Raw genomic sequence first — 19,804 nt, 5'->3', positions numbered from 1 at the left:
GCCTTGACTGCAGTCAAAACAAAGTGTCCCAGCTTTCTGTCAAAGATGTCTTATGCCTCTTTCTGTCAACACTGCAACCCCAAATTCCACTACTTTGTGCTGCGAGGAAACAAACACATACTTCCCAGGGCTAAAATAGAACTGATGGATTTTATACTGAATTAACCTATCATTGTTTGGTGTCATGTTTCCTAAATTGTTTAAGTTTTGGTTTAATTTAACTGCTTCCATTTATACTGCCCTTGAACTTAAAACAAATACTTTTGAAACTCAAACTAATCTTTATTGATCAAATCCCATCAACTTTTTTATTCATTTTGTGCAGCATATAGGCCTACTATTTTCAATTTGTTGTATTGTTTTAGCAAATTATAGGGAAGTGCAGTCATTTTTTTCATAGTTAAGTGAGGCTCGTGAAGACAAAGTTTGAGAACCCCTGATTTATACATTTTAGCTAATGACTAATGCAAAATACAGAGCAGAGTTCAGGGAAGGGACCAGAATGCATTCCTCCTTTCCAGAATTGTGCCATTCTCTGGGGTCTAGAGGCAGGTTCCATCCTGCATGATCATCTGTCTCCAATTTCTCTTATATTCCTCTCTGCTCAGTGGCTAGTCTTCAGCAGGAGGGATGGGAAATGCCCTCATTCCATCTATCTAATAGTCTGGTATCCATTTACCTGGGAAGTGGGAGATACTGGTTCAAATTGCCTCTGGCTTAGGACAGCCTAAAATCCAGGTCTCCCCTTCCAAATGCCCTAACCACAGTGGACTATAGGGCAACACTTGGTTAGATCCTTCTGCTTTGCCCACCCAAACCAAGCTGGGGACGCGTAAATAATCTATTTGTCTTAGCACTGTTGTGTCTCCTGTGCATTACATTCATGACTCAGATACCTGAAATCCATAAAAATGCGACTTAAACTTCTTAGAGACAGACTTAGTTTTGAGCCCATTTCTGAAAAATAATTTTTCATAAAAGGATGAGTTTGGTGTGATAGAGGTTACATTTCAGGTCTCTTCTTTGAGCCATTTCTCCCACTTCTTGAATCATGGAGAAGTCTAGACACGTACTTGCGTGTCATCCTTTTCACGAATTTGCGTGTCATCCACATGGCATTACATCTTTCTGATGACCTACTTCTCTGGACCCAAGATAAATAGCCATTAATTACTATTAAAAATTAATTCACCAAACAATACTTGTATTAAATCTGGAGCAAAATCCTTATATGTGATTTGCTGCAATTGTTATCCAATAGCCAAAAATGAAGCAAGAAAAGTTCCAAGTATCCATACATTATTTCCACTAGCCTCTCTGAAATTTTGTTGTTATAAGTGATGGTTCATGAAGGCAGGACTGTGTTTAATACAAATTGCTTCATTTAAATTTTTTAATCCCCATCTGTGATTCAGGCTTACTGCAATAGAGAGTAAAGGATCAAGCATCACTGAATGAAAATATTAGTACATTGAGCCACTGTGCTGGCTGCTACTGTCTATGGAAAGCTGCTTAAATATGGTACAGAAATAAAAACAGAAAGCACATGCTCTACATTGTTATTCAGTATGGAATCTTATATATATATATATATATATATATATATATATATATATATGAATAGAATAGAATCCTTTATATATATAAGTGCCGAATCTTTTATATATATATATAAGATTCAGTCACTCGCTCAATATACAGTTCATGTTTACTGAGATAAATGTTTCATTATTCATATCCAATCAATAGTCATACATGTGCTGCCATTTTCACATTCTCCTGTTCTGTGATATTGGAATAGGAATAATCTTAACAATAACATATAGAATTAACTACATCAATTCTCTTCACTTTCCCAACATATGAAGTAGCAAGATTGGGTATTAAAACTGCTAGTGGTATGGCAGTTATTTTATAGATGGGTAAATGTTAGGATTTTGGGAAACAGTAGAAGGAGCAAGGTAGCCAGCACAGTGTTCCACTTTGCAGTGAAGACAGTTTTGACAGACACATCTTAAAACAGTTTCAGGAAATGTCAGGGTATCTGCAATATTTGAGTCTCTTATTGTCTTTATTATTTAAAACAGGATATCCTGTTCCTACAGCATAGTTCTTACTAAGCTATACATGAAGTGTTTGACCCTGTACATAGATTTTCTTCTCTAGTGCCATGGCAGGAAGTTAACAACTTTTAGCTTCTCCAAATGGACAAACACATATATATAACCCTACTGATTTAATTATTGGAGTTGCACAAGGCACTGCAGTTCATTGGGCCCCCTCTACACATTACATGTATTGTGCATTTAACTGGTAAACTGCATAGTTACCTGGAGGCCAGCTACACGTGCAAAGTAGCTATCACACAATAAAAAGCTCCAACCAGCTATAAAGTTAGTCCTTGAAAATGTGTATTAACTTTATAGCTGGTTAATGTGCACATGTAACAGGGCCTCCCCTGGAGCTGAAAGTCCTATCAGGTAAGGGGACATTGGCCCTGTGGCAGAATACCACCTCTGTCTCTCCCCAAAAAACTCTTCTATCTGGCAATATGGTTAACATGGTCACTGCAAAGGGCACACATCCCAGGGCTCTTTAGGTAACCCTGAGTTGTAACCGGAACTGGATACATTCCTGAGGGAGGGGGGAAGCCTGCTCCCCCCGCCTACATGACTGGCATCACATACCTGGGTGGGGGCTTAAACTCTCTATTGTTCTAACCAATGCCAACCTGACTGGGAGGGGGCTAGAGACCCTGCCAGGCTACCCAGAAACCAGTGATGCATTTCAAATTAGTTGACTGGCAGCCAACAGGTGCTGGCCTTCAATTGGACCACGTAAATGAGGTCATAAAGGCCATATAGGTTAAGGATTTCCCAGGAGGAGGAGCAGTTGCCATGCTGAAAACTCAGAGAGAGAAGCTGGACCATCTGAAACTTGCTCTGTCTCTTGCAACTCATGATCAATGAAATGCCTGCCTCCAGAGGGAATCTCCACTTGCCTCTGGATGATACTTGTGAGTAAGCTACCTGAGGTCTAACTAGATATATAGGTTGCAATAACTCAGATGCATGATCAAAGGCTACCCAGCCATGGCATTTTGCTGTATGGGATTTCTCTGATATTGCTCAACTCTGTACCCTATTCTAAACCTACTCCTTGTAACCAATAAAGTTCTCTTTGTTACCTAGCATGGAAGCCTTACTGGGAGAGGGTCTAGATTATGCCTTGGAGTCCCCTTGGTTCCATTGACTAAGAGAGACCACTATTTGTGCTTCAGACTGAGGGAAGTACTCCAAGTTCTTGGAGTGGGTCGAGTACCCCGAAGGACTACTAGGCCTGTCTTTCCCATGGGGCACATGGCCGGGAACAGTCCAGACCCTGGGTGGTGGCAGTGTTACTCCCAGGCTAGCAGGTGTGCTCCAGGAAGGGGGTCGACCAGTTGTGAGGCACCACCTAGGGAGGTACTCAGAGCCTGAAAGGTGGTCAGGCACAGTGAGGTGGGTGCCTCAGCACAGAAGCACCCCCTACTGGCCCACCACAGTCCCCACCTGGGCTCTGCAATTGGAGCCAGCCCTGGCAGAAGGCAGCTGCTGGGGAAGGGGACAATGATCTCAGAGCCAGGGCCAGGAGCTGCCTTTTGCAGGGGCAAGGGGACATTGCCCACCCAGGCTCCCAGGCCAGGCATTTATGTAACCGTGTGCTACTCTGAAGTAAATCTACTACCTGTATTTATAGTCTACTGTGCAGTAAAGCATCTTGTGTAGACACACCCTGTGTCTACTGAGAGTATAATATAACTAGAGTTCCCACAAAAGTGTCTTTGAAAAACAAACCCCAGAGAATGTGCAGGAGCATAGATATTAACTCACTCTATAATTAAGTGTAGAACCTACAATGTATAAGGGGTGCTAAAAGGATGTATGAAATAGAGGAATCATGAAGTAATGCTACTGTGTCACCATAAATAGCCAAAGAGTAAAGAAATATGGGATACCAATATACTGATATTAGAAGCCTAACCACAGCAACTTGGGTTGGGAGCTGTATATTATTTTTTACATCTCTGAAGCCAATCTGTTCTCTTATGTATTGATTTTCCACTGAAAATCATTGGTCTGTGTGGCAGAGTTGGGGAGAAGAACAGGGGAAAACCCCTGCTTGCCACCCTGCCCTAATTGCTTGGGGCCCCAAAGCTCACCGGACACCTGGTCCTAACCCAAGAGTTGCAGAGCTGGGATGGCATCTCCGCTGGTCTCCAGCAGCATGGGGATGGGCAGCAGAGCTGGGAGCCAGTGATAAGAGAGGCTGCCAGCTCAAACAGGAACTGCAGTTAGGGATGTAGCTGTGGCTCCACAGGTACCTCTGAGGTGAGGCAGAATCCCACTGATGCAGAGCCCTTATCCCTTTTAGCTGAAGTAGCTCCAGCTGTGCAGTAATGATGGTTGGTGATTGGACCCCTGGAGCAGGTGGGGAATTCAAAAACTTCCCAGAAACCGGATCCGGTGGCAAGCTGAGGAGAGAGCCCGTCCAGCAGCTGATGGGTGAGGAGCAGTCTGTCTACTCGCCTTTTCATATACACTTTAAGGCCTTTGATATGGTATCTCATTCTGTTCTTGTAAATAAACTGACAGGCTGTGATGTAGATGATTATAAAGTCAGGTGGGTGGCAAATTGGCTTAGGGATTGCACCTAGAAAGTGGTGGTGGACGGGTCAATATCAACCTGGAAAGATGTGGGCAGTGGAGTCCCACAAGACTCAGTCCTTGGGCCAGTGTTATTCAATGTCTTCATCAGTGACTTGGATGAGGGCATGCAGAGCACCCTGTCTAAGTTCACAGATGATACCAAATTATGGGGCAAAGTTAACACACCAGAGGGTAGGGAATGGATCCGGGCGGATCTGGACAGGTTGGAAAAAAGGACAAAACAAAATAGGATGTAGTTCAACAATGACAAGCGCAAAGTGCACCACCTGGGCAAGAAGAACCACCAGAACACTTACAGGCTGGGGGGTGACCTTCTCAACAGCACAGCAGTAGAAAGGGATCTTGGAGTCATAGTTGACTCCAAGATGAACATGAGTCGTCAATGTGATGAAGTGATCAACAAGGCTAACTGCACTTTATCATGCATTAGCCAATGCATGACAAACAGGTCCAAGGAGGTGATGCTTCCCCTCTATGTGGCACTGGTTAGGCCGCAGGTGGAGTGCTGCATCCAGTTTTGGGCGTTGCGCTACAAGAGGGATGTGGAGAATTGTGAGAAGGTCCAGAGGAGGGCCACTCGTATGGTCAGAGGCCTGCAGGCAAGGTCCTACAAGGAGAGACTGAGGGACTTAGATCTCTTCAGCCTTTGCAGGAGAAGGCTGAGAGGTGATCCTGTGGCTTCATCAGGGGAATGAATAGGAGATGCTCTAGGGAACCCCCTGGAATAACTAGGAACAATGGCCACAAATTAACAGAGAGTAGATTTAGGCTGGACATTAGAAAGAACTTCTTCACAGTAGGGGTGGCCAGAATCTGGAATGGGCTTCCAAGAGAGGTGGTGCTCTCCTCTACCCTGGGGGTCTTCAAGAGGAGACTGGACAAGCACCTAGCTGGGATCATCTGACCGCAGTGCTCTTTCCTGCCCAGGGCAGGGGGTCGGACATGATAACCTACTGAGGTCCCTTCCAACCCTAGCATCTATGAATCTACGAGTTTAAGTCAGGGCGGGCGAGGCAGGCTAAGGACTGTGATAGTTCTCCCTTGAAGAGAGAGAGAAAAACTTCCTTTTAACCTAAAAGGATGACACCGAGCTCAACAAACTTTATGCACGAGGTGACACTGACTTGGTGACAGTCTGTAACAGAGAAGAACTCTTATTTGAATGCTTAATGTCTCATGCAATGGATGAGCTAGCAGTGTGTGCTACATCCATTGTACCCATGAAACTTCATACCTTATAGGTGCAAATAAGTTGGTTACAAAGAGGTATAATGTGAGGACCTGACATGCAAAATGTTTGGAACACACATTTTATGGCACTCACTCATCATGTAGATCTTTCAAGTGAGGTAAAACATTTTTTATTAAATTGTTCAACAGGGTCAAAAGCATGTTAGTCAACATATTCCACTCTGTCTTATTAAGGCATATAAACTGTACTGGCCATCTTACTTATGTAGAGCAGCATTTGAAGTCTCTTGGTCACGTAGTCTGACAGATCATGAATATTTTTATTCTGTTGCCATACTCATCCCTATAAAACAACAGAAGCACAAGTATTTTCTTGTGATAAGGCTCGAAGCTTGACATATACTATGTATTGACTAATCTTTTGAAACTTCCCTATGTTACACCCATATTTCCCAGAGCAGAATAATTTTAAAATTATTAATATATTGATGAGAAAAACACAGAGCTAGTTGAAGTTAAAAATCTATTAAAAACTGAAAATTATGTAATAATTTTTTTTAATTCCTGCTTTTTCTAAAACTGAACATTTTCCATTTTTATTGTTTTTGTTTTCTTGTTTATTACCCTTTCCTGTATTTTCCCTTTACCATATATATGAGAGAATTCATGTTGAGGTTTTTTACATTTTGATGTTTTTAAAAAATCTTTTTTCCTTTTACTATCTTGAAACTTTTTCCAAAGTTAAGGAAGTTTAGAGATATCATAGAAGAGCCAAAAGACAACATTGGCAAGAAAGCGGTAGAGAAGTAAACCTTGATATCAGACATTATATTTTAGTCTATGGCAAAGACAGACAAGATTGAACAAATTCAGCATTTAACAAAAATAAAAATTGCAGCTTTGAACCTTATAAAACAGAAACAACTGTGACATTTTGAAACTTAAGCAATATTGTTTTTCCATTTTTAACCAGTTGTACTTATTACAGGCAGAGAAAGGTGTCTAAATCTAAAATATAATGGAGAACGGCAAAAATGTATATCCTGTTCTGCATGAACAACAATATTCCCCCCCACCCCCTCCATGCCCCTTCTCCCCCACAGACTTACTGGCTGGACACTGCTCTCCAAGCTGCTGGACTGCACTCCTGGCTGCATGCATGCTGCAGCTGTGCACACGCACGTGGCATTTATTGGCAATATTATTGGCCACATCAGCCAATATGGATCGATGTATTGGTGCACCTCTAGCCTGAAACTAGAGAGTGGTGATCTTTATATAGGAAAAAAAACACCTGTTCTTGAACTACACTACTGGTACTTTCCCAGAGTAGCTATCATCAGAGTTGGAATATATTCCTTTTTCTTTTATCAATAGCACTTGTACCAAGCTAGTTTTTTATTTTAATTTTTTCTTCTGCATCTTTCTTCTCAAATGGCCGACAATAGTTGCATGCACTAAATCCTGCTCTGCTACAGTTGTATTATTCTGCTGACTTCGGAAAAGTATATACAAGGGCTAGTCCCTAGTGGTTAGGGACTTCATTGGTAATTCAGGCTTTAGGATTTTAAATGTTTTGATCATGCATAAAAAAGAAGCTTTTAGCATAGTTGTGAATATGGCCCAGCTTCACAACTGGAAAAGCAGGGACAGTAGATATGGCACTTGGATAATGTCTTAATCCTAATTCTTGTATTTGGTTAAAAGTTTGCTCTCTGTGGGGTTGCCTTTAAGGAAGTAAAGATGAATGAACCCCATTTTAAAATAACTTTATGATTCACGCTGCTCTTTCCTCAATTTAAGTTATTAAAAAACTGGATAGAAATACTAGGATCTCAAATGTTGGTCGTTTTTGGCTCTCCTCCTTGGATTTTGCCTGTGGGTACTCCACAGTACCCACAGGCAAACTGATTTATGCTAAGGCTTTTAGCCAAAGTCCAGGCCTTCCCAGAATTAAGCAACAAAATTGAACAGAGCGCCTTCAGTGGCACTGGGCAAGCAAGGGACAGCAGTTTCCCTATAAGGAATGTGCCTGGCACAGTGCCAGGGGATTGGTGCACCATATAAGGAATGCTTGGCACAAAGCCAGGGGAGTGGACAATTTGGGATGAGAGAAGTTACAAAAGTGATAGACAAACAAAGGAACAGGTGTGTTTTGTGTTGACATCCTGAGGAGACAGGAGCAGCCTTGGACTTCTTGTTCAACAACAAGGAATCCAGAAATTAACATCCCGCACACCCAGCAGAGGATCTGAGGCCGGTCCCACCAAAGGTCGCTGCTAAGGAACCACTAAGTCACAAGTCGATCATCATTGCAGGGCTTCCTGCCAGAAGCCTCAGGCTCCTGATTGGCTATCTCATTGTCCTTTCTAGCTCAGTAGAATAGTGGCAGGAGGTTTGAACAGGGAGTTAACTTCCTATGTGATGACTACAAACTGCCTTTCTCCCCACTTTACTGCTTAGTGATGTTGACTACTACAAAATCCTATGAATTTTTAATTTACTTTACTCTCCTGGCAAGGAAGAGCAAGACCACAAACTCATTTTAGCCATTTCCCACAGTGGAGATTTTGCCTTGACAACAAATCTTTTACGATTAAGTATGGAGTAAATCTTATTTATCTATTTTTAGAGGATTCTGAATAAAGTTTGTTTAAGAGGTTTATTGATCTATATATTGTGTGAAAAAATGACATAATTTCATAGATTTCATAGGTTTTTAGGGTCAGAAGGGTTTATCAGCAGATTATCAAGTCTGACCCCCTGCCCTGGGAAGGAAAGAGTGCTGAGGTCAGATGACTCCAGCCAGGTGGTTGTCCGGTCTCTTCTTAAAGACCTCCAAGGTAGGGAAGAGCACCACCTCACTTGAAAGCCCATTCCAGATTCTGGTAACCCTTACTGTAAAGAAGTTCTTCCAAACATCTAGTCTAAATCTGCTCTCTGTCAGTTTGTGGCCTTTGTTTCTAGTTACTCCAAGAGGTGCCTTGGTAAACAGAGTATCTCCTATTCTTTGCTGCCCCCCTCTGACAAGTTTGTAGGCAGCCACCAGATCCCCTCTCAGCCTTCTCTTGATGATGGTGGGGACACGGGGGATATTATGTTTGTGCTCCCTATGTAACAGTGAAGTGGATGGAAAGACATCAGAAAATATAATAACATTATATATATATAAAATATTTAATTATATATATCATAAAATATTTAAATGTAGAGTTTGAGTTTTCACTGACAGGATTTACTTTATGGAAAAAAGCAACAAAAAACCTCTGAATAAATATATTTTGAAGAAAAAGCTTGAGAAGCAGAGGATTAAAATACCCAATGTTTTAGGCATAAAACTGCATCATCAGAAAACATGTATCTGACCTTGACAGGGGCCCTTATAAAAATTACCATATTTACTCAAATATCAGATGACCATGAATATAAGACAGCCCCCCCCCCCCCCCCAAATAATGAGATTCTATATATGGAACATTTATAAAATTGTATCATTTTCCAGGCATAGAATTTAATTATTGAAGGTTTGCCTTGAATTTGTCCCTCTTCCACTGCTACAGCAGGGAAAATAAATCTCTCTTTTTCACTATTACTTGAAAGAGTCAGCACTAAGGGGGACTGTAGTTAATGGACAATGTGACTGGTCCATGACTGACACAACTGCTGATGGGCCATGGATGTGCCCTGCTCACCTGGTCATGACACACCTAGCCTTTCTTGCCTGCTGTGACTTTGTTGTTCTTCCAAATGAACCTACATATTTAAGGGGGTGATATCAGTGGCTCCCTTGTGTAAACACCTGCGCCACTCTCTAGTCAGGTGTTTGCTCCTCTCAGCATGATTCCTTACTCTCTCACCCCTACGGGTGAACAGTTTGGCCTGCTGACTCAGATGTTATAGTGCCCAGTGCTCTTGTCTGCCACTTCTTGTTGCTTTTGGTTATAAAGAATGGGAGGAAGGTCTTATATCTCCATGAATCGACACTTGGTCCACTAAGATGATGTATCCTGGGGATCCACCTCCCCTACACCCTTCCTGGTGCCAACCCGATGTTAAGGTTTCAACTCAGGTAAGTAAGGTCCCGCTGTAGTGGCCTTTAAAAAGTCCAGCACCACCAATAAAATCCTGACACTTTAGAAAGCAAAACAAATAGTTCCCAAATGAAAAAAAATTAATTCTTGCAGTGTAATCCTTCTGTCTTTAACAACATCCATTTCCCGTTAGGTTTTTACAGTCTTTCACATTGACTACTCACAGTCTTTCCCAGCAAAGGGATTGGGGTGAGAAAAACACCAGTTTCTCACTGTCCCCTTCACTCACAGTTTGACATTTTATTTTCTTCTCTCTCCACAGGATCCTCGCCATCTGGAGACCACTTGTCACTCTGGAGCTTCCATGAGGATTTTCCCAGTAAATCCATAGACTCTTCTAAGTCTCTATCTGTGGGCCATGGCATCGGCTCCCACCATTCACCCAGGGCAACTTGTGCCTGGACACTGTTCTTTACAACTCCAGTCTTCTCTCCTTTGTGTCATGGGCCTCTTCTATTCCGAAATCCAGGTTCTGCCCAGCCAATCAGAGCTGGCACGCACTCACAAAATGTGCTGGTACTGGTGCTGGGGTTGCTCTCCTTGGTGTTGGTGTTGAACATGCCAACTCGTCCCTCTGCTGGAGCTTCTCCTGCACTTCCAGTTTATCTCCTTTGGTGGCAGCCAACTTCTCACTGCCACACCTTCATACGATTGCATTGGCATAGCTTCTGTGGGGATCCTCGTTTCCTGCACCACATCCCTTTCCACTCGGGTATTATTGCTGGACCCTGGTGATACATTGGGTTGTGATGTGATCCTTTCTTCTCCTATAGGTTTGTGACAAGAATCAGATCTGCACATGCCGTGCTTGTGCCTCTATCTCAGGAATTTCAGGAATGTAACAGGTAATATAATGTAAATAGCTCACACCTGTTGGCCAGACAGGGCAATGATGCCTTAGCATGCTGAGCTACCCCTTTCCTGGCATGTGGGTTTTAGTCTGGTGCCCTGGGCACCACTTCTGACCCTCCTGGTCAGGTTCCCTATGCCTCCATGTGGGTTGTCCCTATCATGCAGGCTCTCCCTGCTCAAGCTCCCAGCAAGGTATAGTGCAGCTCTAGGTCAACCTGTGCCATGCCTGAGTAGGGCTTAATCTTCTGCCAGTCACCTACTGAGGTACTTCTGGCCTGTGGGCCTTCCTGCTGGACCCGCTATGTTGAAGAGCTGCTTCACTGCAGCTCCTTTGGCTGTTCCCCTTCCCAGCTCTTCCAAGCTGCCCTCTCTGTCTGACCTTGTTCATTTGGTGTGGAATTTCAGGTGAGGGTCGAGCTCCCACAGCATCTGGGACAGTGTGATCCCTGGCTCCGGTGGAGTGGCAAGCATCTGGCTCCTTCCTGAGCTCTCTTGCCACAGGGGAGATATGCAAATCTGCTTCCAGAGTTCCGGCACATCCCCTGTCTCTTCCTGCCAGCCCATCTTTTAACCCATCTCCACCTCACCAATTGGTACTTCCCTTCCAGATGGCATGGCACTGGTTGGCCAAATTACAGTCCATCCACCTGGGTGCGGGCTAGTTCTAGCCACCTATGTGCAAACCCCCTGCTCCAGTGAGGATGCAGGCTCCTCCTCCCACATCCTGGGCCCATGCTGACCACCCATATCTTAGTGAGTCGGCAGCTCAGGTGTGCCCATCACAAGCACTAGCACATATCTTATTCAGATGTGCTGCATCAGTATATTTGCAAGGGAGATACCATATTCAACACGGTGGTTATCCCATTTTCCCAGGGGTAGGTCTGTCCCTTGCATTCTGGGTAGGCTGACCTCTGTGAGTTTCTCTGAATGCAGGAAATTCAACTGCACAGTTTTGTGGCAATGAGGGGACTGCGTTCATGCTTCCTGCTTGGCTTGCTCCTTAGCCTTTTGGCTAGAAGCAAGTGAGACTGGAGGCATCTAAACCCCAAGGCTTCTGGGCTTGCAAGTAAGATATGTGGAATGGATTTGGAGAGTATCTGAAACCCCAAACTGATGGGTCTGAGAGGAAGGATGCTTGCTTGGTGGTAGAGCCACACGCATACACTTGAATGATTGAGTTCTGCTCAGGTGAAATTTGGAACTTGAATATTGGGCTTTGCCCAACAGAATTCAGAAAGGAAATTAAAAAAATCAGTATGTTTGCCTAATATGGGCCATGTGTTTTATAGTCATGATTAGTGCTGGCTGCTTTTAATCAACTTCATAGTTGGTTTCCATACTGAACACATGCTGCTTTTGGCAGCAGTTTAAAGATAGACACTGTATTTAATGAGGTTTCCTTGTATGTGAGAAGCTGATTCCCCATGCTGATTGGGGAAAAACCCTTGTCTTGTATTCGAGTAAATACAGTAAAACAATCTGTCTATTAAGAAAACAAACTGTGTAAGGAACTATTTATATTTTGTTTCTGAAGGAGTAGGCTCTTCTACTTCCTCTACCCTGACACTGCGTGGGTAGGTGAGAAACTGGTGTTAAACCAAAAGGATAAATAATAGTATGCCAGTATCCAAACTACCTTCTACACAGTTTGAGATGAGTATTGTACCCATCTACTTCATTAATATCTTTGGGGGCACTCAGGATGTTTGTCACACACAGATCTATTTACTCAAAAATAGTTTGATATTCTTAGAAACAGCTGCTCACATGTAGAGAGTTGGGCCATACAGTAATGAAAACATGCACTGACTGTGTTCTGGAACATATATCAATTAAGATATGCAAAGATTTTTTTTTATTGTTTTGCTGCCTTTGGCTAGGGGACAAATGAGTACATTTATTTTAATTTTACCCCACAGAACATTGATGATATTGCCATACTTATGACTCCATATGTTTTGGTAGTGTAAGAGTTGACATTGTAACTGCAGAAATTATGTGAGAGGCAAGGATTTCTTTGGGAGATATCTTTTATTCGGCCAACTAGATCAGGACAAAAGAAGAATCCCTTGCACTCAAAATCTTGTCTAATTTTATCCCAACTACATAGTTGGTCCAATAAAAGATATAATCCTACGAAATCTTTGCCACTCCATGTATTTTTGACAGTATTACTTTCTATGCTGGAAGTTCTATCTTTTTGGTAAAATTTTCATCAACTGACACTTGGCATAAAAAGTGGCAGCCTGAGTTTTATAATATAAAAGCCAATGGGCTTTTTCAGTTATACAGTGAAAATACATGTTCCTATAACAACTGCTGGTTTTCAAAGTTCTAGCTCAGAGGTTCTTAACCTTGATAGACTGAAGACACTCCTCAGAGAATGCCAGCTCTTAGTTTTCACTTGATTTTTGACCAGAAAAATAATAGAACAATTCGGTGCTGCAAGGAACTCAGAAAGACCACAAGTCAGAATGTCTTTAATGCTATGGATTCTTATTTGAAATCCCTAGCTGTGTCCAGATGAGCGAGCATGTGCCTGTTGTGGTGTCTCAAAGCAGTTTGAGATGTTGCAAGAGGCACGCTAAGAATGAAAAAATGCTCCCCACACTGCATATTTTTTAGTGCAAACTCTAAATTTGATACCAGGAAATCCCAGTATCAAAAAATAACACACTGGAAAAAAGTGGCACAGGGCATGCTCCTGGAGCATTCCCTGAAGCAACCAGAGGCTGGGGCCTCCAAAGAGACACCCTGGCACCTAACCAGGGTGTCTCTGTGGCTGTCCCATGCCCCTGCTGCCCCAGTATGCTGCCTCAGCATGCTAGAGCAAATAGGAGCAGGGTAAGACTTCAGGTGGCAGAGTGGAGACACCAGAAGACATGACAGCAGTGCTGCCTGAAGGCCAACTGTGCAGCCACAGCCCACTGGCAGCTGGCCCAGAGGTGCAGGTGGCTCTTCTGCAGTGCCTGTACTACAGCCCAGGCAGCCATGTGGTCCCTGTCTGGGTCTGGCAGGCATGCAGCCATGGAGACACAAGTCCAAGGGGGCAGATGCTGTCACATGTGGCAGCAGGTCACAGACAGGCAGCAGCCCCCACGGCCAGACCGCTGCAGTGGGTAGAGGGTGCAGGGGCCACTCTAGGTTAGGGCTGCTTCAGCAGTGTAGCTGGCACAAGGGGCTAGTGTCCCCAGATACCAAGTGGCCAGGCCTCAGAAACTCCTGAGAACAAGTAGCCCTGAGCTGTTTGCCAGGGCAGGATTTTATACTGCTGGGGTCTAGCCTTTAGCTCCCCCTGGCTGCAAATCTGGGAGGACCTGAGCAGGGTCAGTTTGCCTCAAGTGGCACAATTTGCCCCACACCAAAGTGCATGTTCAGGCACATGTGCTGAGGCACAATTCTTCGGCAGAAATTTGTGCCACTGCTACTTAAACTGCTGCAAGCACACGTACCTATATGTGTTAATGTACTCTCTGGGTTTATTTTGTGAATCATGTTTGTACATGTAATGGTGCTAACATTGTGCAGCACCCTGCAGAACCCCTGAAAGGATCTCAAGGCACCCCAGAGTGCCATGGCACCCTGGTTGAGAATCACTGTTCCAGCTAAATGCGATTTATTTCCAAATATAATACTGAGCACTTACATAGCACCTTCTACCTGAACAAGTCAATATCTCTCAAGAGGTATGTCTCACAACTGCCCTCTAAGATGGCTATTACTACACTCCTCTTATTTTGTAAATGACAAATTGAGATATACAGAGAGTAAGGGACTTGGTCAAACGTACAAAGAGGTGAGTGCCACACACAGAATTAGAATATAGGCCTAGTACCCACTGCACTTACTAACTAGGTGAACCATGTGCAGTGAACAATTAATTTAGCTCTTCATGTGGTATTCATGAGCAGGATATAATTTTTTACCAATTTGTTTACTATTCATGAATGTTTAAATAGCTTTTACAAGCTAAAACTAATGTGATTGTTCTTTCACATGATTTCATATTCAAATTCTGTCACTTGTCACATGGTATTATGTTCCCTATTTAGAGGAATTAAACTTTATAAATGACTTCTGTTTGAAACTAGTTTAATGATTAAACAAATCTTAGCTATAGGCTCAACATTTTCTTTTTGAATATTCATGTTAGCAGAACTTTGCTCATATGAAAATTCACTTAAAGCAAATATGTATGCAAATGTAATTGAGGTAAATATTTTTTACTAATCACCCATCTCTATTTCCCTCCACTAGCCACTTTTGCTTCAACTTAAATGTATTATAAAATCAGTCAGTTTTGAAGATGAATAGTTAGTATGTTTTGGTGATAAGCAGAGACAATATAAAACAATTATTTTGAGAGATGTCAATTCCTGCAAGTAATGTAATGGAAGATTCTCTCATACTTATTATGATACAAATTTGAGTCAGGGCTCAAATCCGGAGGGGATGCAGTGGTGAGATGTACCTCCCCCTCTTTCGTTGTGCCACATGATCTCTTGCCGTGGGGTCCGGCTGGAGCCCATGAGGTGAGTACAGCCCCTTGTCCCCTCCTTTATCCAGCTGCTGAATTCAGCAGAGGAAGAGGGATGGAAGGGTGAACAGTAGCAGCCTTCACTTCAGCCAGTCTGCCCTGATTGGCTAGTGAGCTCATGGCTCACTGCTCATGCAGAGCTCCAAGACTGCACATTCTTACTTTTATGTTAAGTGAAAAATCCCTTGACCACAATGGATAAGCATAAGGTTCCACATATGCATAAATCTCTGCAGGGCTGGACCCAGTGACACACTATCAACATATGACACACAGATTCAACTAACTTTGTTATTGGAAAAACAGGACTATGAACCTGTTTTCCTCCTCTTGAGACAGACTTTGAATAAGCAAGAATCTTTCTACAGGCAGGATTTCTGAACGAATAATGTGGAGTCACTGGCATATGACAGGTTCCAACTGTGTGAGACAGCATGACTGCTGCCACTGCCTTTTTGTCCTCTGAATACACCTCTTCGCCTAATGACAGGAAATGTCTATGATGTAGGCAGTAATGACATTCAAACATGCTATAATCTTATTTACAATATTTATATTATTAAGCCTCACATGACTAAGTTTCCTAACAAAACTCCATGTGATTCTACAAAGTAAATTATTGTGAAGACTTTTTGGTCCTTAACACTAATTTCAGAGCACTTTGCTTCCTTTGTTTTTAGAATTATATGGGACAATTGTGTAACTATTTACAGTATGTACTAAAGAGACTATTGAGAGACACTGCTATGATAATATACATAACCAACAAATTCTGAGGTTATAAATTATGGGCAAAATCAGGCCTCTGGTGTGATAGTACTCAGACTTTGTCACAAAAAGGCGTGTCCATATAAGAAAATATTATTGTGTTTGAAGGTAGCTGTAAAGGATCAAGTTAGCTTGATACAACACGGTCTATGGTTGATGGTGTTTGCAGAATTGGGTCCCAAGTAATTAAATGAACAAAAAGGCAAATAGCCTGAGTTAAACTTAAGGGTAGTAAACTCAGTAAAAAGGCTAAATAGTGGGCAAATAGGGATGAATTAAAGAATTAAACCATAGCAATACACACAAATACATATGCACACAAAGAAAATAAACATGGAAACCTTGTGGTACATTCTTTTTCTTCTTCCATTTTTTGTCAGCATATCATTCATGTAATGCCTGATCTTTCAGCTGCTTAAATAGGACCCCTTGTGAATGAAGTTGCATACATGAATGAATGCTTACAGAAACAAGTTCTTAGATTAGAAGGCCTCTGGGGCAAGGATACATCTTTCTACATTTGTGTTGGGCCTACCACACTATTGTATGGTACATAAAGAATTCATTATACCTTCAAGGAGAGCTGTGAATGTTAATTAGTTCATGTCTGCACAGCAGTTTGAAACAAGAAAAGGGCTGGATAAATGCTATTTAACTATTAATAATATTATGTGATTGAACTATGTTTAGAAATCACGTGCTGTTCGGCCTGGGCTAGTACTTTGAAAAATGGTTTTCAAATAGCTATGCCTTACTCATGATGACAAGATAAATACTGTTTAAATCATATCAGCATGAACTACGTGTAGGGTAATAGACTATAAAGCCTGAAGGGATTGTTGTGATCCTCTGGTTTGACCTCTTGCACAACAATAGCCATATGACCTAGCTGTTTAGTTTTAGTTTGAACTAATTCTCCGTCAACAGAAAGTTTTTAGATGCAGGATAGACAAATATTTTCAGAAGAGGTTTAGATGGGGATCATCCTGCCTTCAGTACTGGTTGGACTGGATGACCTCCTGAAGTCCCTTCAGCCCTATTTTTCTCTATTTCGTGATCACGTATTTTATAAAAAATATTAAAACTCTTTTTTTAACAATGTATAGTGGAGAATCCACTACAAACCTTAGTAATTATAATTTCAACTCTTATTCCAAGTCTGAATTTGTTTAGCTTCAGTTTGTAGCCATTATCCACTAGCCCAGCGACTCCTCTTTTTTCAAATTTCTATTCTCTATGCAGGTACCTCAAAACTAGCAATTCTCAACTTGGGTGCCATGAGAACCTTTTAAGGATGCCCCACAATATTAGCACTGTTTGGTGTACAAACACCTACACAATTCATAAAATAAACCCAGAAATTTCAAATAGGATGCTCACCTTGCTGGGGTCCCAGCAGTCTTTCCTGCCCAAGCGCAGTGGGGCTGGGTCCGATGATCTTGTGACGTCCCTTCCAGCCCCTAACATCTACGAATCTATGAAACCTGGTATCAAACATCTCTTTACATTTTAAATGAAAAAACTTGCCAAGGCCTGATTAAAAAAAAATAAAAAATAAAAAGATTGATGAAACTGAATGTGCTGGTAGAAAATGTGTTGTACAGAAATGTTCAGCCAACTGTACCTAAAAAATGCCACCAAAAAAACTTTGCCATGCCTCTTCATTGCTTGCCCTATTTGAAAACTTCAGTGTCAATAGGGTACAATTAAACTCCTGGCAAATTTCCCCTCCCTCTAGTCTCTTCTCAACTTTTGTGTGGTCATGTCTCCCGGGAGGAGTGAAGGTGGAAGGAAGCAGCTTTTCCTCACGGCTGTAGAGAAAAGCCTGAGAAGCCGTGGTCACCTCTGCAGGCTGTTTTGGGGATGTGTGCGTGCGGACTGGTCCGTAGTTAGGGGTATCTGCCTGCCTGTCACTATGGAGTGGGTTCTATCCATACATCCATGTATCTGTTTGTGTCTGTGTCTGTCTACCACTATGTACGTGTATCTGTCTGTGGTTACAGACTGGACTGTATCTATCAGTCTGTTACCGCGTATGTGTGCGGATCTCTGGATTTATTGCTGGATCTGCGCCCAGTATCTGGGCGGATAGGCGCAGCCCCCAGGGGCAGGCAGACGCGCGCGGCCCCGCGATGCGCCGGGACTGGCTGCCCACGGTTCTAAAGCCCAGTCCTGGGTTGGGAGGCAGGTTTGCCGGCGCCGCGCGGGGCGGCGCGGGGCGGGGGCCGAGGCCGCCGGGGGGCGGTTCGCGGCGCGGGGCCGGGGCCGCGCGTGACTGTGAGGCCGGCGGCGCGGGCTCCTCCCCCCGTGGCAGCGGCGCCGCTCCCCTCCCGCAGGCCCCGCCGGGCGGAGCGCGAGGGAAGCCAGCCGCTCGCCGCCGCCTCGCGGCCTCCCTGCGGCCCTAGGAGCGCCCGAGGCGCGGGTGAGTGCCGGGGGACGGGCCTCGTCTCCGCCGCCAGTCGGGTCCCCCGCGCGGCCTGCGGCCTCCCGCCAACTCGAGCGCCGCTGCCGGGCCCGGCCGGTGGGCGCCGCCAGGCCGAGGCCTTCCGCACGCGGGCGGGCGGGGAGGGGGCGTAGCGGGGCCGGACCGGGCCGGGCCTGGTGCGGGGCGAGGGCGGCTGCCTGGGGCTGCCCGGAGCGCGGGCGTGGGGGGAAGGCAGCAGGTGTTCAGCCGGGCCCAGCGCCGCCGCCGGGGCGGGGAATCCCCGCGGGCTGGAGCCGGGCCCGGCCGCCCCGGCGCGGAGGAGGCCCCGCGTCACGGCTGCGGGCTCCAAGAGGGCTGCCCCCTGCGCCCTCCTGGGCTGAAGCTGCCACCAGCCCCGCACCGGGTCCCGGCGGGCGGCGGACTTTGCCCGGCCGGGCCTGGCTTTGTGGCTCGGCCCCGCCGTGCGCGCCGCCCGCGAGCGGACCCCGCGTCTCGGCCTTTCATCCCGGGGAGGGGGCGGTACTGGCCTTCAGGCCGCGCTCGTCTTGTTTTTTCCTACCTGATTTGATTACGAGGTTTGGAGCTGGCGCCCCTTCGCTGGGGGCCTGTTTCAAGCCTTTGTTGCAGTTGCGGTGTCTGGGGGAGGCTGGCTCTGAAGGACGCAGCTTACAAAGTTGATGCAACTTGATTTAGTGGTTCTCGAGCTCTTGTTTTTTAGGCGCAGGGCATCCCAGCTGTTTTCCCTGGACTCTTGATTGCAGAAGAGCAGAGCATTTCTGTGGCAAAGAAGTCGGGAAGACCATAGCTAGGGGTTTCTGTGTGAGCTCTCCGGGTTTGTCTTGTAAAGCACATTTGTAATCCTAACCGTGCTGATGTTGGATGGCACCTTGCAGCACCCTTGAAAGGGTCTCAAGGCACAGGAGGGTGCCGCAGATCCCTAGCTGAGAATCACTGGATTAATTGGACATTGGATAATAGATAGGCACACAGGACATGGCTCTAATAAGGTACTAAGAAAGGGACTTTTGATCTTGGCCAGTTATGCAGCGTGTTTATTGGATCGGTAAATAGCACCATTTGCCATGTATGCCTGCTCCTGCCTCTAAACAGTTTTCCTTATGAACATACAATTTTCTGTATATTTGAAACACCACCTCAGCATGTCATTTAAAAGGCAAATGTTTTGAGATCTTCATTCTACTCTTCTGGTCCTTTTGTTTAGAAATCA

General features: G+C 44.3%; 1 protein-coding gene and 1 long non-coding RNA gene across 7 annotated transcripts in view; one reads left to right on the top strand and one right to left on the bottom strand.

Moving 5' to 3' along the window:
- LOC109283505 (uncharacterized) overlaps positions 1 to 19,326 on the bottom strand; it is a 37,447-nt gene extending 18,121 nt beyond the window's left edge. The window contains exons 1-3 of one of the 2 annotated variants that reach the window (XR_009460212.1): positions 17,532 to 18,420; positions 7,010 to 7,157; positions 6,162 to 6,243 (exon numbers count right to left, since the gene is read on the bottom strand). This is a non-coding gene — a long non-coding RNA (uncharacterized LOC109283505). Of the gene's footprint in view, positions 1 to 6,161; positions 6,244 to 7,009; positions 7,158 to 17,531; positions 18,421 to 19,135 lie in introns of those variants that run through there. The other variant, XR_009460211.1, reaches the window with a different exon arrangement.
- HECTD1 (HECT domain E3 ubiquitin protein ligase 1) overlaps positions 18,442 to 19,804 on the top strand; it is a 95,659-nt gene continuing 94,296 nt past the window's right edge. For 4 of the 5 annotated variants that reach the window (XM_059723020.1, XM_059723018.1, XM_059723019.1 and 1 more), the window contains exon 1: positions 18,443 to 18,573. The gene's annotated coding sequence lies outside the window, so the exon portion shown is untranslated. Of the gene's footprint in view, positions 18,574 to 19,804 lie in introns of all 5 variants that reach the window. The other variant, XM_059723021.1, reaches the window with a different exon arrangement.

This window comes from Alligator mississippiensis, chromosome 2, assembly GCF_030867095.1.
Source record: "Alligator mississippiensis isolate rAllMis1 chromosome 2, rAllMis1, whole genome shotgun sequence".
NCBI classification, from domain to species: domain Eukaryota; kingdom Metazoa; phylum Chordata; order Crocodylia; family Alligatoridae; genus Alligator; species Alligator mississippiensis.
This window is presented reverse-complemented; position numbering and strand designations above follow the sequence as displayed.